This window comes from Rhinopithecus bieti, unplaced genomic scaffold (assembly GCF_001698545.2).
Source record: "Rhinopithecus bieti isolate Rb0 unplaced genomic scaffold, ASM169854v2 scaffold_4907, whole genome shotgun sequence".
Taxonomy (NCBI): domain Eukaryota; kingdom Metazoa; phylum Chordata; class Mammalia; order Primates; family Cercopithecidae; genus Rhinopithecus; species Rhinopithecus bieti.
In genome coordinates, this window is record NW_016804501.1 from 38,401 (window position 1) to 59,540 (window position 21,140).

At 48.9% G+C, this 21,140-nt stretch overlaps 1 long non-coding RNA gene across 1 annotated transcript; it reads right to left on the minus strand.

Moving 5' to 3' along the window:
* Positions 1-908: 908 nt before the first annotated feature.
* On the minus strand, positions 909-20,654 carry LOC108527499 (uncharacterized). Its single transcript, XR_001884831.1, has 3 exons — positions 20,336-20,654; positions 19,185-19,787; positions 909-3,667 (listed from the first exon to the last, which is right to left on the minus strand). It is a non-coding gene; the product is annotated as an uncharacterized LOC108527499 (long non-coding RNA).
* Positions 20,655-21,140: the final 486 nt, after the last annotated feature.

Here is a 21,140-nt window from a genome sequence, read left to right on the forward strand (position 1 = left end):
AGCTTGTGCTTTGGATTCAATTCCACATGTGAATTATTCCAGGATTCGTGTTCTGTATGTGTTCTCAGTGTACGTTCACTAAAAACAGACGGGGAAACACTATATCAAACTGATGGCTCTGCCTAAGACTGTAGCAGGATTGATAAGGAATCAGAGACTGATGGGGTTGAAGAGGATATCTATTATTTAGGTGCGCTGGCCTAGTCAGATTAACACCCAAAGGACTGAGCCCTGAACAAAGAGTTAAGTTACCTTTTAACCATTTCATGGGGCGGGGTGTGGAGGTGGGGTGGCGGGATCTGTGCTGGGGAAGCATATTACAGAAACAAGAAACAAAGACAGTTATTTAATTGAAACATGCATTACATCATTTCTTACTTTTCAAGGAAAAATGTGTTTTGCGACTTGAGTTTATCTGCCTAGGGACCTTGCAGGTGCACAGCTAGAGAAACAGGGTCTTTCACAATGCCTAGGAAGGCGAGGAGAGAATCAGGCTCACTAGGCCAGAAAAACAGGCAGTTAAATTTTTATTTTTTTTTTTTTTTTTTATTTTTATTTTTTTTTTTTTTTTTTTTTTGGAGACAGAGTCTCGCTCTGTCACCCAGGCTGGAGTGCAAGTGGCGCAGATCTCAGCTTCACTGCAAGCTCCCACTCCCGGGTCAATGCCATTCTCCTGCTCAGCTCCGAGTGCTGGGGGACTACAGGTGCCCTGCCACACACAGGCTTAATTTTTGCTATTTTTTTGTAGAGACGGAGTTTCACCGTGTTAGCCAGAATGGTCTTGATCTCCTGACCTCGTGATTCGCCCACCTCGGCCTCCCAAAGTGCTGGGATTACAGGCGTGAGCCACCGCGCCCAGCCACAGGCAGTTAATTTTTAAAGGACTCCAGCTCTTTCTCTTTCTCAGGGGGAATTGGGTTTTCTTACATTCAACTGAGTTTCTGCTTACACATTCTTAATTTCTTTTAATTCCTGTTTTAAGACCAGAAAGAAGATGTGGAATGTGAAGGGAGCTGGGATGATAGGACATGGAGTTTTGATTGACTTTTATTACCAGGAACTTCACAGTGAGAATTCCTCAGAGAGCGTGGTGTGGTAATGCTGTTCATACTCAGATGCCCACATTCAGATGCCCATGCTGGACAGGTGCCCATTCCAGGCAGGTGTTCACACACAGGGGCTCACTCTCAGGGCCTCAGCCCAGGCAGGTGTTGACACCCAGGGACTCACTCTCAGGGCTCACCCCGGGCAGGTGTTCACACACAGGGGCTCACTCTCAGGGCTCACCCCGGGAAAGTATTGACACACAGGGGCTCACCCTCAGGGCTCACCCCGGGTGCGTGTTCACACACAGGGGCTCACTCTCAGAGGCTCAGCCCGGGCACGTGTTCACACACAGGGGCTCACCAGGGTCCACCTGGGGAGCACAGGGGCTCAGTCCCACACTTTTCACCAGCAGTTCCTTCCAGGCCTCAACAGCCCTGCTCAGCAGTGTGGGAGAAAGAAGGGCATTTAGAGAACAGAACCATGGGAGATGTTATGTGACATGTCCCTCCTCTTCCTCCTGTCACAACATCAGGATTTCCCTGAAGAAAGGGACCTGCACTTTGCCCCAGCCACTCACATCACCAGTGAGCATGTGGCCTAGTGCTGGCCAATCAGAGTCATATACAGCCCCGCCTCATCATGGTGATTGGATAAGAGGTGGGCACATGACCAAATCAAGCCAATCATAGTCCCAAACATCCTCATCACAGTGATTGGATAACACATAACCGCATGACCAGATCAAGCCAATCAGAGTGACACACACTCTCATCACAGTGATTGGATAAGGGGTGGGCACATGACCAAATCAAGCCAATCAGAGATGCACTTCCTCCTCCTCGCTGGGATTGGGTGTTAAGGACAGTAGATACTGATTTTTGTTTTGGAAAATGATGCAAATTTTCCGTTTTAAAATTGAATTATGTAAAATAAGGTAGTGGATGGAAAGAAAAAATTAAGTAACAGGTGATAAGCTAATCTCTCAAACATGGAACTCTGTGAAAAGCCGGCCTTGAAGCCCTGAGTTCATCCGGCCACTAGAGCCTCCCTGCATCCCGGGGGAGCCACTGGCCCTGGAGGGTGCAGAAGACGTCGTCCGCCAGGCCTCCCTGCAGCCCCGCAGCAGGCTGCGGGTACCAGCCATCTAAATGCCAAGTACGTGTCCGCCCTCTGAATTATGAATGGTGTTTACAATTCCTCCAACACAACCGGGCCGTCCATCGTTTATAGCTGCACCAATGGCTCTGCCACTCTGAGGTCGCTGGAGGAGAAGGACTGACCAAGCCTGATGGGTGAAGGAGAAGCCGGCGGAGGGGCTGGGAGGCCAGGCCGGGCCTGCTGGAGCCAGAGGGAGGCCAATTCCAGGACCAGTGTTCTCCCCGCGGAAAACACCGCGTGAGCTTGCTGACATCGCTGGCCACTTCCATGAGAATGGAAGAAGAGGGACGCACCCCGGAGGGGCAGAATTTCTTGTCCTGGAACGCCGGCAGTCAGCCCCTCACTCCCGTCTTCCCGTAGAGGAGGTTGTTTGCCTTCTCAGCCTCTTCAGGAAACAGATTCCACTCCTCACCGGTAAACCAACTCCAGGTTTCATTATCCGCGCTGCCAGGCTGCCTGGCTGTGTCTGGCCTTACCTGTTGACCGGGCACCACGAGTGGGTGCTGTGCTGTGTGCTCACCAATTGCTGCGCCTCCTTCCTGGGTACATGGTGAAGCCACATTGCCCAGCCTGCCTGGCAAGGAGGTGTGGTCACCTAGCTGCGTTCTCATCAACAGATGGGATGGGAACCATTTCTGGCCTAAGGAAGTATGATTACCGCCTTTATCATGTCTTGTCCATTCTCCTGGAAGGACACAGACATCAGTGAGATGGTGATCCACATCATGGCAGGGGTTTGGTTCTCAGAAATACACCATAGAAGAGAGTTACCTGTCTGAGAACCACTGGACTGCCGTAAAGGCAAGACATAAACTTCTACTGAATTTGAGCCATCATGTATTGTATGAGTGTGTGCAGTTGTTTAAAGAGAGAAACTGCTTACTGACATAGACACCGTGTGTTGAGTATTTAATATGTGCAAAACATTGTGCTAAATGCTTTCATATACAGCGTTGCCTAAGCCTCAAAACAATCTGCAGACCTGGAGACTATTATTTTCCCACTTCAGAGATGAAGAAATTTAAATTTAAAGAGGTTAAACTTGCCCTGGGTCACACACCTACTGACGAACAGAATCGGGACCCCACAGCTCAGGTTCTCAGTGCCAGCTAGAGTATCCTCAAAGCAATATGATGAATGAGTATTGGCCATGAAGCTATTATTTCTCCCTGCTCCATCCAGCAGGGAAGGGGCCCCCCTGGAGCTCCACAGCAGCAAGCCCCAATAAGGTGGGCAGACAGGAAGGGAGGCCATGTGTGCCATTGCCCTTCAAGCTCAGCCTGGGCTGGGGCCTGCATGTCAGGAACCTCTTTCTGTAAATGGCAGAAACCCAGCTCCCAGTGGCCAGCACAGAAAAGGCCACGTATCTGCTGCTCATCGACCCCAACATTCCAAGAAAAGCTGGATCAAGGTGCTTCTTGATGACCTCAGGAGTCTCCTTCTCCATCTCTGTCTGTTTTCCCTGAAGAGGAAACAAGGCGAAAGAAACTTGAGGCTCATGTTCTGAACGCTAGATAGTGAAGTGCCCTCTCCTCTGTAGCAATCACTGAAGACCATCCTCTACACCTGTCACCTTGCAGCAGCAACTCAGGGTCACTGACCTGCCCCTGGCCACTGCAGCAACCGCTCGGGGTCACTGACCTGCCCCTGGCCACTGCAGCAACCGCTTGGGGTCACTGACCTGCCCCTGGCCACTGCAGCAATCGCTCGGGGTGACTCACTTGTAAATGCTGCTGCATAAGCCATAAGGGTGCAGGAGGCAGCAGCTGGAAGGGAAATGCAGAGGGAAACTCTGGGGGATTCCAGATGGGACGAGTGATCAGCTGACAGCCCTCCAACCACAATGTACAGTTCCCCATGCCACAACCCCTGTCCCCATCCTGCCCCTGCTAAGGAGTCTGAGAGCTTAGTCCTTGGGGTCACCCTGTTCATCCCTGCATATGTGCAGATCTGCTCTCAAACTCCTGAAGTGCTGGAATTCTATGCAAGTTCAGAATCTCAATTATGTGTGCCCTCAACCCTATAAGCCTCATGTAAGGCTTCTTCCTTTGTCTGAACTCACAATAGCCACTGAAGGGGGAGATTTGGTGACTTCATTCAACATTTTGTTATTAAGCACCCCCATGTACCAGGCTCTGTCCTGGGCGCTCGGGACACAGCCCCAGGAAAGTCATGGCTCTGCTCTCATGGAACTTATGTTCTGGTCCAGTGGAGAGACATACAAGTATGTGAGAAAATGAATAGCATAATCCTCGGTTGTCAAAAGGGCCGTCGATGAAACAGAACAGACCATGTGACAATGTGGCTAGGGAGAGGTCATTATGAGCCAAGGTAGCCAGGAAAGATCTCCTGGAGGGTGTGACATTGGCACCAACAAAGAGCCACTGGCATGCAAACCTGGGCAGGTGCATACCAGGCAGGGGCATCACCAGGGAACGGTCATGCAGCAGAAACCAGTGTGGCCCCATGAAGAGCAGAAAGGAGGCTGAGGGCAAAGAGAGGAGGCCAGAGCTGCAGCAGGTCAGCAGGGGCCAGTCTCCGTGTGCCTTACAGGCAGGGGAAAGGGCCTAGCTTTTGCTAAGTGCCCTGGCCACTGGTAATGTGGGGAGGCAAGACAGTGTGCAACATGCTCTGCCCACAAGAGGCCTCCCAGGCTGCACTGCAGAGAGAGGTGGGAATGGAAGGAAATGAGTTTGCAGTCTACGGCATTGGTCCAAGCAGGAAATGACTGGAGCTCAGACTACAGCGGTGGCAGTGGAGATGGACGGGGGGACATTTTTTTCCAGATGTCTCTTGGAGCTGGAGATGACAGAATTTGCAAATGGTTTGGCTCTGGGGAGAGACACACACACACAGAGAGAAAGAATTGGTCTTCTGGTATTATCTGAAGAGGAGGAAACAGGTTTAGGGGAGATGCAGGTAGGCTGATGAAGAAGCACTGGTATTGGTTTTTATGCACATTTGGAAGCCTTGGGAAGGCCTGTGTATTCTCTGGAAATGAATTGCTCATTATTCCAGTTAGTTATCCACAAAATAATGCAAGGTTTACAATAAATTGTATTTCCCAGCTACTGGGAAACTAAGCTGGTAGGAATGAACGGAGCCCACACCCAACGCGGGGCAGAAACACACGTTCCATCGTTCTGAGCTGAAAGGGAGCAGCCTGGGCAGAGCACATCGTAGGGGAGAGGCCTCTGTTCCCTGCTGTGCCGGGCCGGGGTGATTGGCAGTTGATAAACAGCCCCGCTCCTAACAAAGAGCCCTGGAGCGGGAGCCGGTGCGGTCAACGTGCCATTTATCTTAAAGCTTTCATGGAGGGAAAAATATGTTTTAAAAGTTGCCGGGAAAAGGACAATTATTATTGAAACTCTTCCGTCAATGTCTTCTCTCATTTGCCAGGCAGGGAGATGCTGACATACAAGAGTGAGGCCAGGCGGACTTTGGAAGGGGTCGAGAAGGTGGCCAGGAACATAGTGTCCTCCCTTGGCTGTCACTGGTCCGCAGCCCATGGACGCCCTCTTTGAGGACAGCTTTGGAAGTAAGGGCCGCTGCGAGCTTCATCCACCTGATGTCTGGGGAAGCCCGGGACTGGCTTTGCAGGAGCCCACACTCATGACACAGAGGGGCCTTCTCTGCAGCTCTCTGCTGCACGTCCATCACAGAGCAGCCACGCTCCCATCTCTGGTGCAGATGGCTCCACCTGCAGTCCCAGGCAATAGCACAGACCTCAGGACTGCACGGGGCAGCTTCTCCTGGGAGGCCCAGGTCAGCAGTGGACACACGGCTCTCCAGACCAAGTCACTGACACTGTGAGGGTGATGTCCTCACTCAGGCTGGTGGCAGCGTGGACAGCTGCTCCACATGGAGGGATGCAGGCCCAGCTTGTCCCTGAAATCCAAACCCAGCAGGCCCAGGGCTGCCATCAGGGATGCTGATTCTAAGGTGGAGGGAGGTTTCCAGGAAACGGGAGGTCCATCTGGGGAAAGAAGCAAAGGCCACCCAGAATGACGGAAGAGCACAGAGCACAGTGAGCTGCAGGCATGGGGAGAGCTGGCCCAGACGGGCACAGGACAGAGGACTCGGGAAGGGGAAACAGTCAGCACTGCTGATCCCAGCGAAGGTCTTGAAAACGGACTTGGTCAATTTATGGAGAATTGGGGTTGAATTAATGATAACAAAGCAGTTATTTTAAGCTACTGATTTGAGGGAAAAATGAAATATCCAGATGAGGAAAGTCCCCGTGGTCTCTGTCGGCTCCACGGTGGACGGGGCTCAGGTGAGCTCGGTGATGTCAGCAGCCAGTCTCGATTTGAGGGAATCCCAGTGGCAGGGGTGGATGGGGGTGCCTGTGGGTGGAGCAGGCAGAGGAGAAGCAGGTCCCAACCTTCCCTATCGAAGGTGGTGCCTCACATGGAAGCATCAGGAGGTGGAAACACAGGCGTCTCATTTGGAGATGGGAAGACAGACAACACGAGAGATGACTAAAAGAATGAAAGGTGGTCTCTGGGGAGGGACAGTGGAGGAGAGAGGGAGAATATCATTTTCGTAGCTATGGAACTCATTAAATTGGGTGCAGATACCATTTCTTTTTGAAAAGTAGAAAAAAAATTATTAAAAGAACCAGTCAGTGAGAACTGTGGTGACCAGCTGGCGTGACTGGAGGAAGAGAAGATTATAATTCATTCGCTCCCCTTGACCCCTCCTCTCCACCACAGTCTCTCTGGGCTGGGGCCGAAATTCCCAGATTACAGCTGTGGAATGCGTCTGCTTCCTCCTGCACTGCTCCTGTGCATATAATTTAAATTGCCCCTGATGAGGTCTACTGCTTCGGAGTAACATCCAATCATTCCAGATACTTTGAGCATCTAGAAGCCTATGACAGCTGGAGAATCTAATCTTGAAGCAATAAATGAGATAAAGCTTGGGCGAGACAAACACCATAGGCCACCTCTTCACCTCCATTATTCATGAAACTATCTCATTATAACTGTGGGTTGCCATGGTGACAGGCAGTGGAGAGACAATCCTAAAAAGTTTGGAGAAGATATTTTATAACTAAGGGCTTTTGGTTGCAAGCGACTAAAACCTGGTTCTTGATGGTTTAAACCGAAAGTTTTTTTGTTGTAATTCCCCCAGCATTGCGGGGAAAGCCTCAGGAGTACTGACAGCCAGCACCAGGGCCCAGCAGTGTCATCAAGACCTCAGTCTCTGCCCTGGGGGCTCTGCCTTCTGCTCTGCTGTATTCATTGCTGGGCCCCACGTGGCATCCCCTGAAAGCCCCAGGCTCAAATCACCCTTAATATTAGCAGGCCCAGACTCTAAACAAATAATGGCCAACCGCTGAAAACAATACCACCAAGGCAAAATACTGTCAAGAGGGGCTGGATAAAGTCTGTGGGGCACAAGGGAGGCATCCAAGAAGGACATCTAAATGAAGACCTGAAGAATAAATATGAACTGTACGAAGGAGAGCACTCCAGGTCAAGGGAATTATAGACACATAAGATATCGATCTGGAGGATCCCGAACCATTTGAATAACTGATTCCAGGTCCTTAGTAGGAAATATTCAAGATGTGCCTGGGTGATATGGTATGGCCCTGTGTTCCCACCCAAATCTCATGTTGAATTGTTAATCCCTAGTGTTGGAGGTGGGGCCTGGTGGGAGGTTATTGGATCACGGAGGTGGTTTCTAATGGTTTAGCACCTTCCCCCTAGTGCTGTCTTGTGATAAAGTTCTCATGAGATCTAGTTGTTTGAAACACCTCCCGCTTTGCTCTCTCTCTCTCCTGCTGGCCATGTGAAAACTGTGCCTGTTTCCCATTCGCCTCCTGCCATGAGTGTAAGTTTCCTACAGCCTTCCTAGAAGCAGAAGCCTGTATAGCCTGCAGAACCATGAGACAATTACATCTCTTTTCTTTATAAATTACCAGGAATGTCTTTATAGCAGTGTGAGAATGGACTAGTACACTGGGTCATCTCGGTGTCTCACAGATCAAAGATGCTGCCATGGACTCATGAAGTGGTATTGCCCAGACACAGGAGCCAGCCTGATGCTCTTGCTGAACAGGGATGTGTTAACACAACTCAGAAAGAATAATGACTGCAATGGATTAGAAGACTCAGGGTACATCAAAAGCCATGACTCAGAGTCAGAAATGAACACGTGGCCATTATTACCTACCTTGCAGAAATAAAAGGATTATAAGAGAATACTATGAGCAATTGTATGCCAACAAATTCAGAAACAAATTCCTGGTAAAGCGCAAACTACGGTAACTGACTCAAGGAGAAATAGAAATTTGAACAGACTTATAACAAAGAAAGAGACTGAATTATAATCAGAACCTCCCACCAAAGAAGACTAGAGGGCAAAGTGGCTTTGCTGGTAAACAGCACAAACATTTAAACAAACACCCAAAATTATCAAACTCTTCCAAAAAAAAAAAAAAAAAAATAGAGAGGAAGAAATACTTCCTAACTCTTTTTATGAGGCCAGCATTATCCTGATACCAAAGGCAGACATCACAAGAAAAAATTACAGATTAGTATCCCTTATGATTATTAAATCCTTGACAAAATACTAGAAAATGTAATACAGCAGCGTGGTAAAATAATTATACAACATAACCAACCAAGTGGGATTTATCCCAGGAACACAAGGATGGTTAAACATACAACAGTTATTTTAATGTAACACACAAAATTAGTAGAATTAAGGAAAATATTACAATTGTCTCAATTAATGTAGAAAAAGCATTTGACAAAACTCAACAGCCTCTTATGATTTAAAAAACAAAACAAAAGCCAACCAAACAAAAAACCAACTCGACAAACAAGAAATGGAAGGCAACTTCTTCAACATAACAAAAGCATTTAGGAAAACTTACTGCTAATGTTGTACTCAATGTTGAAGGAATGAAGCCTTCCCAGCTAAATTCAAGAACAAAACATGCTCACTTTTGCCACCTCCATTCAACATTGTGCTGAAATTTCTAATCATAACAATTAATCAGGAAAACAAAATAAAAGACATACAAATTGGAAATGAAGATGTAGAACTACATTCCTAGATGACTTGATCTTGTACATAGAAAACCCTAAAGAATTCACACACAAAAAACTACTAAACATAATAGAATTTAAGAGTTGCAAGATACAAAATCAACACACAAAAATCCGTTGTATTCTTACACATTAGCAACGAAAATTCCTAAAATGAAATTAAGAAAACAATTCAATTCACAATGACACCAAAAAGAATAAAATATCTAGTAATAAATTTAATTGAGGAGGTGTAAGATTTGCACTCTGAAAACAAAACATTAATGAGAGAAATTAAAGAAGACCTAAATAAATGGAAACACACCCTGTGTTAATGTCTTAGAAGATTTAATATTGTTAAGACATCAAAACTTCCCAAAGCAATCTACAGATTCAGAGCTATATCTGAATCACAATCTCAGTGGATTTTTTTCTTTTTTTCTCTTTTTTTCCTTTTTTTGTAGAAATGGCAAATCAGATATTAGAATTCATATGAATTGCAAGTTATGGCAAATAACTAAAATAATCTTTAAAACTAACCAGGTTGGAGGACTCACTTTTTTTTTTTTTCATTTCAAAACATATTACCGTGCTGCAGTCATCAAAACAGTGTGGTTCTGGCATAAGGATAGACTGATGCAATAGAGAGTCCAGAAACAGGCCTGTGCATCCACAGTCAAATGACTGACAAGGGTGCAAAGAGGATTCAACAGGGTGAGAATAATCTCTTCAACAAATGTTGCTGGGAAACCAGGATATTCACCTGCAAAGAATGAGATTAGACCTATCCCACTCCATATACAAAAATTAACATAAAGTGGATCAAAGACCTAAACGTAAGAACTAAAAGTATAAAACTCTTAGAAGAAAGGGGTAATGACTTCATGACTTTGGATTTGGTAATGGACTTTTAGCTTTGACACCAATTGCGTAAGCAACAAAAGAAAAAAATAGATAAAGTTGACTTTAGCAAAATTAAACTTTTGTGTATCAAAGAACACTGTCAACAAAATGAAAAGGCAACCTACAGAATAAGAGAAAATATTTCCAGTTTATATAACTGCTAAGGACCTAGAATTCAAAATGTACAAAGAACTGATGCAACTTAATAACAAAAAGACAACCCAATTAAAACAGAATTTAAAAACAGGCGAACAACTTGGATATTTCTCCAAAGAAGATATATAGATGGCTGGCAAGCACATGAAAAGATGATTATAACATCTGGGGTCATTAGGGAAATGCAAATCAAAACCTCAATGAGGAAGCACATCACACCCCGTAGGATGGTAACATAGCAGTAATAATAATAGCGATAAAGGTAAGAAGTGGGTCAGGATGTGGGGGAAGCAGAACTGTCACGCATCACCGTATGTACAATGTGTATGTAAAATGGCCCTGTGGAAAATGGTTCAGCACTTCCTCAAAAAGCTAAACATAGAATTACCATCTGAACCAGAAATTTCACCCCTAAGTCTATGCCCAAAAGAACAGATACTTGTAGATGAATGTTCCTAACAGCACTATTCACAACAGCCAGAAGTTGGAAACGGCACAAATGGCCAATCAATGAATAAACAAAATGTGGTCTGTCCATGCAATGGAACATTTTTCAGCTTTAACAGGGAATGAAGCACTCACACATGTGACAGCATGGATGGGCCTTCAGAATATCCCTAAGTGAAAGAAGCCAGGAACAAAAGATCATATATTGCATGATTTCATTTATGTTAAAAATATCCAGAATAGCTAAATCCAGAGACAGCAGATAAGTGGCTGCCATGGGCTGTGGAGGAGGGAGGACAAAAGGAATGAAAATGTTTTGGAGGTGACTATCGCACAACAGTGTGAATGTACTGAATGGCACTGAATTGTACACTTTAAAAGGATTAATTTTATGTTATGTGAGATTCACTTCAATTAAAAACAAGCTATGAGTAAAAGAATGTGTATAAGGGGTGATACAGACGAGATATATACAACAAAACTTATTGCACACTTCTGGAGGTTGCTAGGATGCCAGTCCATTATGCTGAAAATTGATAAACAAAGTGGAAAACTAAGCATTTATCCTGGCTTCCTGGTATTAATTGTATTTCATGATAAATCATAGCCTTAGTGGATAAGGGATGGCTCTTCTAAACAGAAGCACTCAAGCAAATAATTTCAGAAGGAGGAAGAGAATTAGAAGTTCCAACATCTTATTAAAAATTTTCTAGGTTAATGTCATCAATAGATGGTAAAACTCTTAAGTGGAAGATCGATAGAGAAGCTTGCAGTGAATGAATCATTGTTGCCATCTGAATTCACTGATCAGTCTCGGCATCATAAAAGGTGAGATTTAATCATTATGTGTCTCCTGATATGCTGCAGTACAAAGAATACAGCTTCACCTACCAGGTATCCGTGCACAGAGCAAACCTGGATCTCATCAGCCCTGGCATTTAATTTCAAGCCTGCAGCAACATGTGAGGCAGGGAAACAAGTTAAACAGCCCCGGAAGCCATCGGGCAGATCCTAATGTGAATATCTAATGGGACTTGCTTTCCTCAAAAAGACAGCATGAGGTAGGAGATCTGTGAAATGGAGCTGGAGGTGGGGGCAGAAAGAGACAATTCTAGATTTCAAGAGACTTAACAGATAGAGCTTTCTGACACGACGTATAGAATTTGCTTGGATCTGGATTCAAATAAATCAGCTACTAAAATTCAGTTTTTTCAATAATCAAGATATTACCGGAAAGGGGCCCTGATCCAGACCCCAAGAGAGGGTTCTTGGACCTCACACAAGAAAGAATTCCAGGCAAGTTGGTAGAGTAAAATGAAAGCAAGTTTATGAGCGAAGTAAAGAAAGAAAAGAATGGCTACCCCGTAGACCGAACAGCTCCAAGGGCTGCTCGTTGCCTGTTTTTGTGGTTATTTCTTCCGTACTTGCTAAACAAGGGATGGATTATTCATGAGTTTTCTGGGAAAGGGATGGGGATTTCCCAGAACTGAGGGTTTCTCCCCCTCGGAGACCATATAGGGTAACGTTGCATTTGTAAACTGTCATGACGCTGGTGGGAATGACTTTTAGCACCTGATGTATTAGAATTAGCATTTAACAAGTAGTGAGGACCACCAGAGGTCACTTTCGTCACCAGCTCGGATTTGGTGAGTTTTGGCCGGCTTCTTTACCACATCCTGTTTTATCAGCAGGGCCTTTTTGACCTGTATCTTGTGATACCAATTCTGTCCACCTCCTGTCTCATCCTGTGAGTAAGAATGCATAGCTTCCTGGAAATGTAGCCCAGAGGGTCTCAGCCTCATTTTACTCAGTCCCTGTTCAAGATGGAGTCGCTCTGTTTCAAACACCTCCGGCAAAGGGAATTTGAGTATAGACTAAGTGTTTGTCTTAGTCAGTTCAGGCTGCTGTAACAAAATGCCTTAGACAGGGTGGCTTATAAACAACATTGATTTCTCACAGTCTAGTGAGTCCAAAATCAAGGCTCCTGCAGATTCAGGGTCTCACAAGGCCCACTTCTTGGTTCGTAGATGGTGGTCTTCACACCTCACATGGTGGAAGCAGCAAGGCAGCTCTCTGGAGCCCATGGATATGGGCACTAATCCATTCATGAGGGCTCCATCCTCAGGACCTAATCACCTCCCAAAGGCCTCCCCTCCTAATCCATTATGTGGGTGATTAGGTTTCGACATATGCATTTTGTGGGGACACAAACCTTGAGCCCACTGCAGTGTTTGATTAAATGAAGAAGTTGTTCGTTTTGCAAAGCATGAGTGTAGAACGGTAGTCACGGGAGAAGAGATTCCTTATTCGGATGCCTATTGAAGGATTTAGGAATGTGAGGACATGGGGTGTGCAATTTGCTTTAAAGCACTCAACCGTGCTGCAAGCTTCCCTTTCCCTCCACATACATCTCTCTCAGTGCTCTCTACCCAGTCCTGTGCCTGGAGGCTGACCTTAATATCCAGTAGTAAAGGGACTCTGTGTCCTCTGGAGACCTTTGGCTCAACCAGAGGTGAGGGGCTGTGCTCAGAACACCTGCTCCCCTACCCCTGCTTGCTGGACTACAGTTCTTGTCTGGCAGCCCCTCATGCAGAGCCAGCTGCTGCCCCGCTGGGTGAGTAACCACCCCCCTCCCCGGCCATGGAGACGCAGTGGTCTTAGCTACACTGCTGAGACCCTGCTAAGATCCCAGCCCTGAAATGCTGCACTGGCCCTGCAGACTTCCTCTGCCCACCCACGCCTGTGGGAGCCATTCCTGCATCCACTTCTTCCCTGTCCCATTTAGAGTCACTTGTTACCTGTGGGACTCTGACTCTGGGGGAAGTAAAATGTTTGTGGTTGTTGATGTCAGGCAATGGGTATGTGAGAGTTTTATGTATCCTCTACCTTTCTGTACATTTTTGAAATTTTTCATAAGCAGACAGCAAACATAAATATATACACACAGTCACTCTATTTTTCCATTATTAACATTATAAATTTATGTTTAAAGGTGCACACGAGATGTTTTAGAAGGATACACACCAGATTCCAACTGTAGCTACCTCCAGACGATGAGACTAGGAGGGAGCAGAGCAGGAGGGAGCGGAGCGAACTGGGAGGTGTCCTCAAGCCGAGAGGTGTCCGCGAGCTGGGAGGTGTCTTTGAACTGGCATGTGAACTCTCCTCCCTTCCTCCTCAGGACCTCTCCCTCCTCGTGATCTCAGTGCTTCCACTTATTTAAAATCACTCATTTAAATGAGTGAACCTCCACTCATGCAAAATCACAGCTCAACATCACTCCCTCTGGGGAAGCTTAAACAGGGAGTGCCATGGGCAGCACAGGCCACCACTGCTCATACACTTCACCTTCACAACATTTATCTCAGCGGTCATTTACATTAATCTCTGTGAAAATTTGAGAATTCTCAGGGGGTGATTCTCCACTGTTCTTTGTGGGATTTTCTGTTCCCAGGGCTAGTTTTATACCGATCCATGTGATAATTTGTGGATGCCTCCTAGCTATGAGCTCTAAGGAAGCAGAATTTTTCATTATATTCCCAGCCTTGATCACAGTGCCTGGCAAATGGCAGGTCCTCAAATACACGGGCTTTGGCAAATTCTTTGAAATTTCTACTAGAATGTATTCTTTTTTCTGCCACTTAAAATAATTTTTAAGTTATTGCTTTAATTTTGTTGTAAATTTTGTTTGATTTTGAGGAAACTGTAGAAAAATAATTTAAAATCTTGAAGGTAAGAAATAACTTAGGTGCAATGTGCATGGAAAATAAGCAAAAGATAGGTTATGGAATTGCATAGATTTTAAAATCTCTGAATGCAGAATGCATCATCATGACTTTGTAAGGCAAGTGAATTGGAGGAAAGCATTTGAAGACATGACAAACAACAAGTTTGTATCCTTAGTATGTAAAGAGCATATTCAAATCAATATGAAAAAAGAGATCTGTATACAAAGGATTGGCATGAATAAAAAGTTCAAGAAAGAAGACACACAAAAACAATGGAGCCGCAATGGAAGCAACATCACTAATTATCCAAGATACACAAACAAAATGAAAATACTTCATGTTCATTGGGTCAGAAAAGACGGAAACGAACTGCAATAGCTGATGCCAATGAGGGTCTGGGGGATGGTGTCTCAGGACCCCTCTGGGGGCTGGTAAGTGTCCACTGTTCGAAGCTTCTGGGGGCAGTTTGGTGAAATGTGCCAAAAGGCTTTCACATTTGGAGATGTTTGCTCCATGAAGAAATGCCTACAAGGACAGACTCACAGGACCTGTGACTAGGGCCAAGCCCCCAAAGCATGCAGGGCTTAGCTTCTCCCACTAAGATCGTCAGCCCTGACACTCCCTCTGCGCACTTCCCCTACCCTCGCATCCCTGTGGGAGCTGTCCCTGCCTCCACCTCTCCCCTACTCCCTGATCAGGGACATTTGATCAGCACTGTTCGAAGCTTTATGCTGGAGGAGCAGTGACAACAGACCCAGCCCCTTTACAGGGCCAGGGGTGGGAACCTACACAGTGAAATGCCACACAGTAGGTCCACAGTCACTGCGAAAACGCGCACACCACAATGTTAAGTAATTTTAAAGAGGACCTTTTGTGTATTAGGATCCATTTTGTTTCCAAATACATGCATGGCATTAATATGTAGGAAATGTGAAAGCTGTAAAAACACGAACGGAATGCCTGAAGTGTGGGGCATGGAGGGACACGCTGACCCAAACACGCCTTCCACTTCATGGAAATGCCTTAGCGCTGCTTACTTTCCTGCTTTTCTTTCACAGGAAGCTTGTATCACTTTCACAACCAGCGAAGCCATGTGTAGGTTCCGTGTCGAGGAAGAGAACCCCCCTACTCCTGGATGGCAGGTGTCCCTCTCAGCTGAGCAGGGCTGTCTGGGACCATGACATCCACCTGGGCTCTCCCGGCCCCCAGAGAAGAGCAGTCCAGCGCATGTGCTGGCTGCACCACAATGTCTCCTATGAACAAGGCCCACAGGCAGTGGCTGGCTGGGCAAACGCCCCTGCCCTGAGCTGGAGTCTCCCCGGGTGGCTGCTTCTTTCCCACCCGGAGGGTCACAGCCCAGCCCAAGCTCCAAGGGAATGGAGCAGCTGCCTGCACCAAGCTTCCCTCCTCTGGAGAAGGCGCCTCCTCTTCTCCCTCACATGCTCCCTGATGACCACCGTCCTCCTTGACATAGTTCCCAGGACCAGCCTCTCCCAGGTCCCTCCTCCCAGTACCCCAGTCCTCACTATCTGTGACACTTCAGCCCTGGCTGACCCCTGTCAGCCCCAGGACAGGCCACAGCTCTCATGCCACGTCCCAGCCATGAGAAACAGGGAAGGGGGAGCTGCCTGACCTTGGGCTGGGTTCAAAAGCAGGGTCAGTCCAGGCACAGAGGCTGTTTGTTTGAATGAATTGAGTGGGAGGCTGTTTTCTCGTTGGGATGGGGAGGGTTCAGAGGCTTGTGGTATCTTTTTCATTCTAGGCTCCATCAGTTGGGGCCCTGGCAGGAACCAGAGTTCACTCAACCCTTCACAGAAGGGTGCCTTGCAGAGGCGCTGGCTGGGCAAGCAAATGTGGCGTGGAACTCGGAGAGGAGGGGCTGCAGTGGCTGTCGTCACCACCTCTGGCCTGAGGAGCAGGGCAGGAGCCACGCTGCAGGGTCCCAGGGAGGCCATGCGGGACGCTCCACAGAAGCTGGGCCTGGAGACTGGGGGTCCCAGGGAGGCCATGCGGGGTGCTCCACAGAAGCTGGGCCTGGAGACTGAGGGTCCCAGCTCTTGCCAGCAGCGCAGCCCCATGCAGGGAGGGCATGAGGAATAAACGCCCTGACCTCAGCCTCTTTCTCCAGCCCGCTCTGTGCCCAGGGGAGACTCCACTGGGAGCCCAGCTCAAAAATATCAGGGAAGGGAGCCTGGACAGATGGAGGGCCCCAGTCATCTTAGGGTGGGTGGAGTGAGGTCGGGGGAGCAGGACAGGGCCTGGAGGGCAGCGGGTCCCACCGAGGGCCATCTGCAGACTTCAGGGGCCTCAACTGGGAATGCGGCGCCAAGATGTTCTTGAACAAATGGAAGTTTTGGCAACTCTGGACCCTGGCGGTGATTGGCTGGGACCACAGAGCTGTGACCCACAGCTCCTGTTCACGCTGGCTCTGATGGCCACTGGGCTCCCTCACTTGGTCTCCAGCCTGCCCTCTGCCTCCGAGTCTGCCACTCCCCACCCAGCCTCTGTCATTTGCACCCTGTTGATGAACTGCCCAGCACGGAGGTGGAAAACGATCATCTCTGCCTCCTCGAACAGCTCGGGTTCCACTAAGCCCAGTAATAAGGAGGAAATGCAAAATGAATCTGCCGCAGGAAACCAATAAGCGCCGAGGCTCAGAGCTTTTGGAAGGGAAGAGCACAAAAATGCCAAATACAATTTTTTTCTATTAACATTATATCCACAGGCTCTTGCCAAGGAAATATCTGATCAGATCCCAAAACGAGCAATTATGCGAGCTCACTGTCTGAGCGAGACGCCTCTGGCAGAGGAATTTAATTTTGGAAAGTGTCCTATCTCAAGCCATGGGTCTGGCCTGCTTTCTGGGGCAGGAGGCCAGCCCACCAGGGAGAGACTGCTCTGGGCCATGCGTCCCTGTGGCAGAGGCGACCCCCCGATCAGGCAGAGGATCCACAGAGCGTTGGAGGCTCAGCTCTCAAGGTTCCCAAGTGTGAGGCCTTTGAGGTTGGGGCTGGGGATGAGGCTGGGGAGACACAGAGCAGCAAAACCTGGGGTCCTGTGTGCAGCATGGACAGCAGGACGTGGCCACTGACTGAACACAGAGGGGACAGGCCCTGGAGTGACAGCATGGCCTGTCGGGCACATGGGGCCTGGGCTGCCACCAGCAAGTGTGCACAGAAGGAAAAGGTGCCCTCTCGGGACTGTTGAAATGGGAAGGTGCCCACCCCTTCTAGGGGAGGACCTGGAAGAGGCCCCTTCCTGAACTCAGCCCGGGTCAGAGCAGGCACCCTGGGAGCTGGTGGTGGCTAGACCAGACCCTCACCACAGCCAGGAGCCCTGGGCGCCAACTGCTGGCGCTGCGACCTACCCTCACCCCTGGTGCGTGTCCCAAAGGGCCAGTGCCTGCAGCATCGGCTCACTTAAGGCTGTGTGGCCCAGGTGGCTGACCGATGGGAACAGAGGAAGGGGTATGGACAGGACTCTGGACTCGGAGCACCCACCTGGCTGCTCAGGGGACAGGGAGGCTGGCGGCCACCACACAGGGGTTACCTGGATGTTTGCTCTGAGAAGTGGACTCACTGCTGAGGGTCTCCTGGCCAGGAAAGATGCCTGCAGGGCCCATGGCAGTGCAGGAAGGATCCGGGGGCTCAGTGGAGCCAGTGTGAGAAGCAGGGAGGTGTCCATGAGCTGACAGCCCCTTCCTCAATCCCACATCTCCGGGTGAGCAGTGGGCCCCCGTCTTTGTCCTCCCCATGGATGGCCCAGATCCTGAGATCCTGGGAAGGGTCAGGCTCCCCTGGACCCCAGAGGCAGTCCTGCCAGGCTCCGGAGTCCCAGCACAGTGCAAGCCATCCGGTGACCCCAGGTCCTCCGAAGACACCTGCTCTCCATTGTGGTCTCCTCCTCTCCTCACCTGGTTCCCTCCAGGACTCCTTCCCTCAGCCTGGAACCCACCTCACCGGAGCCCCAGCTCCTGCCCTCCCCAGCACTGTCCTGGGAGTGTCCTGGCCTCTCTCTAGTGGGGCCGGGCCTGGAGCTGAGTTCTTTTTTCCAGGGCACTAACCTTGGAAGGCCTGGACGGAATGAGTTGGGGCAGCACCTGCAGGATTTCTGTTTTAACAACATGCCCCGGACAGTTCTCCTGGGCCTGATTTCGGTAGAATTGGCCCCTCCGCCCAGGAACCTGTGTAGAAGCTGAAAACTTGGCTGGGAGGGGAGGTGGAGGTTCAGCCCCATGTTCCCATCTTGGCTAATCATTGGAGCAGATCCACTCACAGGCTCCAAATGTGCACATACACAAGGGTTTGGGGAACTTTTGCAACGCTGCCTAGACAACTCACCTGGACATCAGCAAGTGAGTTGTCTGTTTGAATGGAACTGCCTGTCTTTGGGGCTCTGGACTCACTTGCAGAATGCACGGTGCCCTCTCTCTACTCCCTGCCTCCCTTTGACCATTGATTTGTCCAGTGGATGCTGGCATCAAACCAGCAGGACAACAAAATACCAGCGTCTGTGACAAGGACCTGGGTTGTTGGCCATGGAAGCCTAATCACAACGGGGAGCCTCCCTTGGCTCACAGGTCTCCTTCGCCGTAAGCAGCGAGAACCGGGGCCCTTCAGAGGGAAGCAGACGGTCGGGGTCCAATGTAGCCCCAGAAGGGTGTGGCCCACCCCAAAAAAACAGTGTTGGGGGGTCTCCTTACCTCAAGCGAAGCCCCCTCGGGCCCCTAGCCAACCTGGGGTTCCAGGAATAGATGTGGGAGGAGGGACCCCCACGCCGGAGGTGACTTCCTGAACAAAGCGACCTCCCAAGACTCTTAGAATCTGATAATCCTTCACTCTTTCTCCTGCGGGAGAAGAGTCTTTTCCGGCCAGGCCAAGGCAACCATGGGTTTGATGAGCTGTTGAATTTCCTGCTGGAAATTAACAGCCGGGAGCCCTGCTTCTACGGCAGGGTCAGGCAGGGTCAGGTAGCGCTCGCGGCACGGACTTGGGAGTGAGAGGGATAGTGTCGGGGTTTACGAAGCGTGGGGTGCAGGGAGCTGATTATTCACTCTGTATCTCCATTTTGTTTTTTGCAGAATGAGCTTTGGTGTGGATTTAACCTGAACAGGGCAGGCACAGAGTGTATGCTCTGTGTGAGTTGACATTCTGCATTTTCATCCTCCAGACATGGAACGAACAGAATCTCCTTTATAAATGCGTCCATCATTTCTGCCCAGAATCTCTTCCTGTTCCTAATCACTTGGCCTGAGGCTCCACTTTTGACGCCAGAACTGTACAGGGTTCCCTCAGGCAGCAGGCTCCTGAAAGAAAAAACTTTACTGTTTTTTTTTTTTTTAATGGAGTGAGTCACATCCTTTTCAGAAGTGGCAATTCTAACGTTAGTACATAGGGTGAAGTCACAAAGAGCAGAATGACTGACTGCGACACCTTCATAGCCCTTGAAATACAGTGACAAGCACAACACCCCTCCCTGGACCCACGGGTGGTGCTTCCTGCAGCCAGGACCAGGTTCCTGTGTCTCCAGCTGAGCCCCAGGCCAGGGAGTGGGCCTGAATTTAGGGCCGTGTTGCATGAAAAGCGTGGGTCTCTCTACGGCATGAACATGCACCTTGGCTCCCTGGAGGAATGAAGGGAGATCCTAAGTGGCAGGCAGTGACCACTAACCAGGGACCACAGCTTCACTGTCAGGGTCTGCTGGAGCCATGGCCTCGTTAGCGTCCTAGGCTGCTCATCTCTGTGGCATAAAGGCCAACTAAGTTGGTGCGGAAGGAAAATAAATCACCGCACGCACAGCGAAGTTCTGTTGGACGTTGAGAGGGTTGTGGCAACAGCTCTCCTGTGCACTTACCTGGGAGCAGCAGCCCTGTGGAGCACAGCAGCACTAGTGTGTTCTCAGGAACCTCCTGTCCCAGTAGAACAGATACTGTTGCAGGCGTGGTCTAGTCCAGAGACAGAACTGACTCAAGACATTTCACAGGGACGTTATGTAATGCAGAGAACTGGTGGAAGAACACGGAAGCCAAACCCAGGGGCATGCAGCAGCCCAGAATTTAGCAACAGCAGGAAGCCAGCACACCACTCTTTGTCTTGGGTTGAAGGGAGAAAGAAAGAGGCAAAGTTGGGACTTCAGTAACGGCAGGCGCTCCCGGAGAAGCCAGACACACTGGAGGCGGCGAGACAGAAAAGCACCAGGCTGTGGCCTCCCCACCTCTCCCTCCCGCCGTGTCCTGCTGAGGCCTCCCATTGGCCAGGGATGCTGTGGGTGGGCCTGTTCAGGTTCTTGACATCAGTGCAAGAAATAATTTGGGAGCAAGTCCAAAGTAAGAGTGGGCGGAGAAGTTTATTGCGAAGCGAAAGTGAGCTCCAATAGCTGGGTCAGGGAAGGCTGCTCCGGAATGAGACAGCGAGAGGGGCACTGGGAAATTCTTTTGATGGGAGTCTCACGTGATTATTCCTGAAGGAGCGGGAACTAAGCATGTTGTGGGTGGGATACTGGGCCTGCAGACGCCATCACTGTCCATGCTGGTACATACATTGCATGTCTCATTAGCATTTTAAATCTCCACCCAGGCATGTGTTTTTCACATTACGGTGAACAAAGTTCAACATAAGGACATGGTTCTTGGCTCGGCCTTTGGGACTTTTCCTCCAAC